The sequence below is a fragment of the Rissa tridactyla genome, chromosome 20 (assembly GCF_028500815.1).
Source record: "Rissa tridactyla isolate bRisTri1 chromosome 20, bRisTri1.patW.cur.20221130, whole genome shotgun sequence".
Classification (NCBI taxonomy): Eukaryota; Metazoa; Chordata; class Aves; order Charadriiformes; family Laridae; genus Rissa; species Rissa tridactyla.
In genome coordinates this window covers 3977234-3983111 of record NC_071485.1, presented here as the reverse complement: position 1 = coordinate 3983111, position 5878 = coordinate 3977234, and the positions used below count along the sequence as shown (strand labels likewise).

Below are 5878 nucleotides of genomic sequence, written 5' to 3'. Positions count from 1 at the left end.
CTTGAAACCTCCCGTGGTGTCTGTAAGGCCGGCGAAGGGTTTTTGGAGAAGTTGGCTTTGTCTTCCAGCATGGGCCATACTCTGCCTCGTTTTTATTAACGTGGTTTACGATGCAGTTCGTTTGAAGTCAGCACGGTTCTCATCTCTCCCTGAAATCTGCGCTCATAACCTGAAATTCGGCCCCGAGATGACTCTGATACCCCCGTCACGCCTGCAGTTGCCGCATCGTGGTGTGGCCGCGGGCGAGCTCGGCCGGGGGGGGAAGAGCTGGGGCAGCGGCGGGATGTTCGGCAGCGGGACTCGGCTTAATCCCCGTGCTGACCCCGATACCTTCCATGGCTCGGGGTAAATCCCCCAGTGCGGATGGAGACCGCCCTGCCCCGCTGAGGGCCGGGAGCAGGTGAGGGCTCCGCTGGGCACCCGGCCCCGTGCGGGTTTTCGGTTGCTCTCGTGCACTTCTCTTCTGCTGGGTCGGAAACTTTGGAGGGTTTTTTTCCCAACTTGGCTGCTGCAAACAGCAGGAAAGGGGTTATTCTCTGGATGGAGCAGGTGGGCTTGGACATGACCTTTGAAAGCCAACCAAGGTAATGTGTCTGGAGACGGAGAGGGTTCCCATAGCAGAGCCCAGCCTGGCAAGTGTGGGCAGGTCCGGCCACCTCCGCCAGCACCGGGCCACTTCTCTGCCCCACTCCCGAGCCCCGGAGCAGCCCATGCCCTTGGGGAGCCGCGTCCCGTCCTCCTCGCTAAGATGGCATTAGCCAGGGCCTGCAGTAAGTGTGTTATCCCCAGCCCGGTGATCCAATCACCCAAGCAGATTAGCTGTAAGACCTTAAGACAAAACAGAGGCTACGCGCCCCGTGCCACACACTGCTGAAAATGCCCACCCTGAAGACCCTCCTGGCCCTGGCCATCATCACCTCCCTGGCCGCAGAAAGTAAGTGTGCGTAGCTCGAGGCGGTGCCAGGCGGGTGAACCGCTGTAGCTGCTCTCCTGCTTGCTGGCATCCCTGCCGCCCTCCTGCCCCGTGATGCCCCTGCCAGATCCTGCTCCCATCCCTGCAGAACAATGGCGTTTTGGGGGGACGGCGGCTTTCTGCTCCTAGGAGCACCCTGTCCCTCGCCCTCTCTCTGCCCCTCACACGAAGCGCAGGCGTGGGTGCCCAGCCGGGACCGCGGAGCCTCCCGGTCTCCGTCTCAGAGCGAGCCGAGGAGGCACCCGAGCCAAGGAGCAGCAGCTCCTCATGGCCAGAGCCGTGTCTCCCAGCTAAAACCTGGTTCCTCAAAGGCAGACTCACAAAAAGCCATTTTAAAGGGCAGGAAGGCGGTTGTGCTGCTCGGCACCACCGTGAAGCGTGGTTAGGTCGGGATGGTTTCGGGGTCTTCGCACCAAGGGAAGATGAACCCCGGAGGGGTTTTAGCCGGTGGTGGAGGAAAGGTTGGACTGAGCTGCAAAGGAGAAGCAGGAGACCAGCAATCCCGCTGTGGGAGTCGGGGCCAGCGGGGGTTAATGGCAGGCGTTTGTTGGCATTTGGCCCCGTGAAATCCCTGTTTCCCTGAGTTTCCCCTTTCCCGTGAGCTGGAGGTGGGAGCCCTGACCCCCCGCAGGGTCCACTCTGCTGGCCAGAGCTGGGCCCCGCTTGCCACGAGAGGGCTCTGCTCGGGCAGCGCAGCAGGCACAGACCTTCCTCCCAACATCAGCCGTAATTCAACCATCGCCGCCGAAATCAAGCATTCGTCATTTCAGGCGGGAGCAGGATCTGCAGGTTCGGGTTTTTTTTTTGGGGGGGGGGGGTTGTGCGCTTTGTCTGCAGATATTTAAAACAGCGCCGTTATTTAAAGTCTCTTGCTGTCATGAAATGATAATGACGCTTTCACATTCGCTCAGCTGGTTCCTAAACTCTCCGGAAGGGTCAAACAGCTCTCACACCTATTATCGGCTCTGACGCACGGGGTGCCGGCGGAGGCGAGGGGCTGGCTATCATCTGCCGTGGCCTCCTTTGAGGACAATTTGGAGATGACTCGTCCTTCCTGGCACACGCGCCTGCCCGGCCCTTTGCTGCCTGTCACCGCACTTGTCCCTGGGCAGCACCTGCGGGACGCGCTTTCTGAGCCCAACCTTGCACGGGGAGCTGCTGTGGTTCAGAGACACGCAAATGCCCAAAACCTGCTTCCGCAGCTTAGATGAATCCTCCCTTCTCTGCCCAAAAATGCTCATTAAAATGGAATTCGGTACAAGAAGACAAAGATCGAGGGTATTTTTTTTAAAGTCTTGTGTCTACCTATTTTTACTGCAAAGGGAATTAGGGGACTCGCGGTTTCAGGAGGGTTTTGCCAAGCCGGGACTCGGAGGAGCTGCCCTGCCCGGTTTGGCTCTCATCGCTTGGAGTCACACTTGGAAGGGTTTTGCATGAATTTCACGGATGGGAGAGATCCCCCTGCCCCAAAGGCTGCTGCGTGCCGTGGCCTCGGCGGTTCCTGCTGGGCTCCGACCGGTGCTACCCCTCACCCGTGACTCCCTGTGCTGGGGTCACTGGTGGCCCTGGAGACCCACAAATGGCATTCGGGGCTCCGGGACGGCGCATCACCGCTGCCCTCACTCCTCCTCCTCCTCCTCCCTGTCCCCGTGCAGGTAAAGCGCTGAAATGCCACAAATGCGTTGCGTCCAACGAGAACGACTGCAACAAGCAGGGCTCCCACAGCTGCCCCCAGTACGCCGACGCCTGCTCCACCATCACTGCGCCCAGTAAGTCCCGTCCTGGGGGTGCTGGCGGGGAACGGAGGGGCTGGGGGGAGAATCAGAGGGGCTGGGGAGGACTGGAGCGGCTGGGGTGGGGGGAGCAGCGGGCAAGCAGAAGCAGAGGAGCTGCCAGGGCAGACCAGGAGCCGGCCTCCTCTCATCCCCGTGAAGCAGGGATGAGTCGCCCGGTTTTTTCCAAGTTTTTAGTCCTCAGAAAGATGCTTTTGGTCTGGGGTAACTCACGGCCCTTTCCTGGCATAAGGCAAGTCCTTCTTTGTGGCGCGCTGCTCCCGTCCTCCAGAAGTGCTCCACCACCCTCGGGGCACCCCTGCGGCTGCAGGGCAGCAGCACGGCCGGCGGGACGGACGGAGGTGGTTCCCAAAATGAACCCCCGGCCCTGCTCGGGCTCGCTCCACAGCCAGGGCTGTTCGTGTCCTCCCACGCGGCTATAAACACGCCGTCACTATTCCACAGCAGGGCTGTGCTGTGCTGTGCTCCGCGGTGACTTGGTGTGACCATGGGGACATCCCTCGGCCACCGGAGCTGCCCGTGGGCGGGAGGGAGACCCTTCCATTGACACCTGACGCGCACCGTGCTGGGACACGGCTCCGCTTTCCCCTTCCCAGCGCCGCAGGGGAGGAGCGACGCCCGTGACGCCTGGCAGTGCCGGACCCCCCCACATTGCCTGTGCCTTTCCTTGCAGACAGCGTCATTAAATCCTGCTCCTACAAGTCCTTCTGCGACCAGGCTCGCCGCGGCGGCTCCGGGGGGGCCACCCTGCAATGCTGCTTCAGCGACAACTGCAACGGGCCCTCGCAGGGCTCACGGAGCGGCGGGGGGGCCCGGCCACTGCCCCCCCCCAGCCTGCTGGCCGCCGCGCTGGCAGGGACGCTGCTGCTGGGCTGGCTGTGAGCGAGGGTCCCGGGGGCCAGGGGTGGCCACCTCGCGTAGCTGCTTGCCACAATAGCCTAGGGGCGCGCGCAGGACGGCGGGTTCCCTCTCCGCTCCCCGCGTGGACGAGGCCGAGCCGCCATCAGGCAAATAAACGCTGCTGTTGAAAACCCCGTTCGCAGCCGCTGCCTCTCATTTACAGGGAAACCGTAACCGCGCCAGAGGACGGCCCGAACCAAACTGGTTTGGCTTCCTGGTGCTGCCTATGGGACCGGGAGCTCATCCGAGCGCAGCCACCCTGGGAGGCTTTGCCAGGCAGAGCCCCCTCCCAGCACGCTGCCCTGACAGAGATGATTTTGGGGTGTTTTGTGCTAACTCGAGATTCACGGTTTCCCTCCTCCCAGGGCTGCAAAGACGTGGGTCTGGACAGACGATGAATGTATTTGGTGTGAAATATCGGCCGAGCCTGTTCGGTGCAGCTCTCTGCGCTGCTCAGCAGGAGGAAACCCTCCGTCGGGACCCCCGTGCTGCTGCGGCGAGCCCCCGACGCACCGCTGGGGGGTGGGCTCGTCCCCAGGGGAGCAGCACTGCGTGTCTGCAGTGCCGAGAGGTCAAACTTCCAGGTGACTAATTCATCCCTGGCTGTTACCGTCACCTCCGGGAGGTCTCACTTTTCCTCTTCCCACCAGGCTCTTCCCCTGTGAACCCCTAATGGGGGTGTGTGTCCCGCAGGTGCCCGTCGTTACCACCTGCAAAGTGTGGTTAGATGTAGGAGTCCTCCTGCCGCCCAGCCACCCCCTGGGGCTGGTGTAGTGCAGGTCGCGGGGGGGGGCGAGCCCGGGAGGTTTTGCCGTCTAAGGGGAAGAGGAGCAGCAGCCCGTTGAGGTAAGGGGGAGATGAAATGTGGGAGGGGTGACTTGGGGTGGGATGGCGACACAGGGGACTCTGGCAGAGCTGCCATAAGGGAAACTCGGCTGCTGCATGTTGGGATAAGGACACAGCTCCCGAGGCTCGTGGGTGGCACTCTGATGGCACTGCGGGACCCAGGCAGCAGCCGAGCAAACTGCCCTCCTGCTTATTTTCAGCGTGTGACACTTAAAATGCGACAGCATCTGCGCTGAGCCCAGCAAACGCCGATGCTCCGCTTGCTGCGGGGACCGATGGCACTGGGGGGAAGCCCAAGGGGTGACCGTCCGGGCATGGAGAGGATCCTGTGCCCCCCCACTGCTCCGCACTCGCCGGCCGGCAGCGGGTTGGGGCTGTCCTGGGCACGGGGACTCCTCGGGGCAGCGAGGTCCTGTGAATCCTGCTGGCCCCACGGTTTGCGGAGGGGAGCGATGGTGCGGGGATGGGTCGGTGGTCCAGGATGGCTGGCGTTTGTGCAGCATAAAGCTCAGCTAGAAGGACCCCCCCAGGAGCGCTCGGTGCTGCTGTGTTTTGTAAGGAGAATGGTAGAAGTGAGTGAATGAGGCTGAGGAGGAAAGAAAAGGGAAGGATGAAGGGAGGAGAGAGAAGGATGGCTGGGAGCGTGGAGAGGGGAGTGGGAATTTGCCTGCAAGAAATGTCACGCAGGGCAAGCCACAAACTGCTGACTGGAAGCCCAGCCGCGGCTCTTCCAGCCGAGCAACCTGCTGGGAGTTTCCCTTAGTCATAACGCAAGAAAAAAGGGAACAGGTACTGAAACCAAAACGAGCAAGTTCGAACAGACGCAAAGAAATAATTCAGCATGCTCAGAGCCAGCCGTGGAACTCCCTGCTGCGGGATGCTGCTGACGCAGAGACCCCGGTGAGCGCCGGGGCATGAGAGGGTCAAAAGTCCTGGAGAACATGGATATGGAGCCTTGTGAGGCTGAACCCCTACAAGAGGGAGGCTCGGCTGCTGCCACTAGAGGGGAGACATCCCAACAGAAGATTATACTGTGTCTGCTGCGGGCCCTGCCCCTTCCCTGGGCACACGAAGGATGTATTCCTGTGGGGAACCACGGGTGTTGGTGGGACCCCCGAAGGCCCTGGGGATCCGCTCGTGGCCCTACGTCTGCTAACGGGGTGTCACTGCGAGTTGAATGGGCTGCGTGTACCCCCGGACAGGCTACGGCAGCAAAACACAATGCAAAACCAAGCCGGGAGGAGAAGTGCGAGGCTCCCGGGCTGAAGGGAGGGCAGCGGCGTGACTCGCTGCCGTGTGACTGCACCAGGGAGAACAGAGCGGCTCCAGAGCCGGGCTCTGGTGCGAGTCACAAGGTCTGCGAGAG

General features: G+C 61.9%; 1 long non-coding RNA gene across 1 annotated transcript; it reads left to right on the top strand.

Moving 5' to 3' along the window:
- The first annotated feature begins 1697 nt into the window (after positions 1 to 1697).
- On the top strand, positions 1698 to 3708 carry LOC128900125 (uncharacterized). Its single transcript, XR_008463207.1, has 3 exons — positions 1698 to 1762; positions 2629 to 2742; positions 3440 to 3708. It is a non-coding gene; the product is annotated as an uncharacterized LOC128900125 (long non-coding RNA).
- The last annotated feature ends 2170 nt before the right edge of the window (positions 3709 to 5878 follow it).